Below are 2,718 nucleotides of genomic sequence, written 5' to 3' on the forward strand. Positions count from 1 at the left end.
AAATGAAACATCCTATACTATATTACTCCTGCTCATCCTATACAAATGATTAAAACCATTCAGAGAATCACAGTCAATTTCATTACACTCTCAAACTAACATATTTCTATTTCTATGCATATTTTGCAATTCATGTAAAATATATTTGACATTAATTGTTGCATTAATAGATTTCTATTTCTATTTATCGGTTGTTTTTCATTTGTCATATACAATGCTTCTTGGGTTTGTAGTTCTTTCTCTCATTAAAGCTGTTAAGTACACAGTCTTTTACCTTTGTCTATTTGTCCAGTTTTTAAATACCGTTTTACCTCAAATCAAAGTTTGTAATGTTGTGATTTACCTCATAGCTGGATGTTTGCAAGGACTAAAGGACTATATCATTATTTTTTTCAAAATCTCAAAAATACTTCCAGAACTAAGGCCACTGAAAAAGTGGGTGGGCGCTGCTGCTTTCTGCTTTAACATTTGCATATTTTAAGTCATTTGAGTTTAGCGTTGACTTTATCTGATTATTAAAACATGAAAAGATAATTAACAGATCAGTTGTTCCTGGGCCTTTATTCATTTAAGCCCTGAGTTTAATTTCTTCTGTTGTTTCTTATTTCTTTTTCCACTTGTTCCTTTTCCCTGTTCAAATTAGATAATTATATTTATTTAGAAATGTTGCCTTGGCAAAATTTCTGAAATTAAAATATCTATTTTTTTATTTGCTTTATCTTTTATTTAAAATAACTTTTTTTTTTTTTTTTTTTTTTTTGGTGATATGCATTCTTTGCATCTGTTGGCACCTACTGGACTTATTTGACTTTTGATTTGATTTATTTCTTTATAATTTTCTTATTTCTGGGTCCTTTACCCTGTACTAATTTTAAAAACACATTATACTACTTTACATAAAAAAGAAAATACATTTATTTATACATTTTTTATACATTTATACACTTATATTATGCTTCTTTTAACTCTGCCCAACTAGCTGATCCCATCAGAGCTCGGGATTCAGCCACATGTTCAGCTCCTCCAGTATCCACACAGAGCTCCTCACAAACTGAAGCAGAGGATAAAAAGCCTAATTGTGGGGCGGGCATTAGTTGATGGTCCACTGGACTCTTTTCTTTAGGTGTCCATGAAGCTGTTCTCCACAGTTTCTGTGTCAGTCCTGGTCACCCTATACAAATCATTAAAACCATTTATCTAGACTGATCCTAACCATACAATCCAACCAAAGACTGCTGTGATTGTGATTTCTGTAATGTCATTGGCCACCTGTTCAGTGTAACCAGGGATGGCGCTCAATGTCATCTAAACTGGGGCGATTTGCCGTCGCTGCACTGAGATACCAGCTAATCAACTGACGGCAATCTGTTACACACAACACATCACTTGTGTTCAGCAACACAAAACAACAAACTTCACCTTAGTCTGGACATGACTTTTGTCTCTTGCCTGTAGACAGCCCTCGAGGGAAGTGCAATATGCTTTTGGAAGTGACTCCATGCGGCTCTGAAGGTCAAACAACCGCACAGGATGTTGTAGAGCGTCACCCCTACTTACCAAACATTAGCCAGTCCTGCATGATAGCGCTGCCTATGAAACCACTCAGGAGGGGCGTACTGAAGAGTGCCCGAGAAGCCCAACACCAAAAACATACACTGAAAAGGGTCCTGTCATCATCCATGTACAAATATATCCACAAAGTGATGGAGTGAGATCTTTCCTGCTGTGACACAAACCAACCTGCAAACGATCTGTAGGCCGAGTCCTTTACTAGATCTCCACAGCCAAAGTCCAGCAGCTTGATGTCATGTGAGCCTGTGGAAATCAGCAGTTTCTGTGGCTTCTGTGCAGGACTCCACGGCTCTCACAGTGTTTCAGCGTGGTGATGAGCAGCAGCAGCACTTTCTTGGCCACACTCTCACCTAGGCAGCCGTTCTCCTCACAGAAACTCTGGAGATCTTGGCAAGGAACTGGGCGCTCCAGGATCAAGCTGTATTAAGTGGGACTGTCAAACCACTCCGTGAGTTGCAGGACATTGGGGCAGGCAGGAGCTGAATTAACCAGAGTCATCAATGCCACCTCCAGCGGCAGCCGACCGTGGCCTTCCTGCAATGACAAATGCTGCATCATATCAAGGGCTGAATGCAGATGTGTGCGAGTGTGCAAAGTCAAACCAATGAGATATGAAACAGAACAACAGATTCACTCACAACTTTCAGTCTCCTGTGCGTCTTGCCTTTGGAGACATACTTGATGGCAACCTGTAGACAGATAAGGCACAGCAAATCACATCTGCCTAACATAGCCAGGTAGCTCTTGGCTCAGTGGCTGGGTTGGGTTTGGCAGCGGTTCCTGGTCGTTGTTACCAGAGCCACGTCTCCCAACCTCCTGAATATCCGTCTGGGTGGCAGCAGCACTCCTGGATCTGGAGCAGCCTGAGGCTGGAGCATTTCATACAATACAATAGAGAATGAGAATGTGACGTAACGCCGTGTTGAGTTCTGGGAAACTGCTTTGTTTATCCGCCATATTTGCAGGATAGCGCTGCCTTTTCACTATTGAGTTTAGGGCAGTATTTAATTTTGTTTTTGTCGTGATTGTGAAAAATGTCACCATGTCATTCATGCTGCATCGAGAATTGCAATAGTAACTCAGATCATTGTTCTGAGAGAAAACTGGATAAAACAGTATGTTTTTTTCACCTTTTTTCTGTGTAAA

The 2,718-nt window shown here is 40.3% G+C and overlaps 1 pseudogene across 1 annotated transcript; it reads right to left on the reverse strand.

Moving 5' to 3' along the window:
• Window positions 1-1,273: 1,273 nt before the first annotated feature.
• LOC306872708 (serine/threonine-protein kinase pim-3-like) lies at window positions 1,274-2,303 on the reverse strand (annotated as a pseudogene). Its single transcript has 4 exons — window positions 2,211-2,303; window positions 1,733-2,106; window positions 1,450-1,616; window positions 1,274-1,365 (listed from the first exon to the last, which is right to left on the reverse strand). The product of its transcript is annotated as a serine/threonine-protein kinase pim-3-like (transcript).
• Window positions 2,304-2,718: the final 415 nt, after the last annotated feature.

Source organism: Barbus barbus (genome assembly GCF_936440315.1).
Source record: "Barbus barbus genome assembly, chromosome: 7".
Taxonomy (NCBI): domain Eukaryota; kingdom Metazoa; phylum Chordata; class Actinopteri; order Cypriniformes; family Cyprinidae; genus Barbus; species Barbus barbus.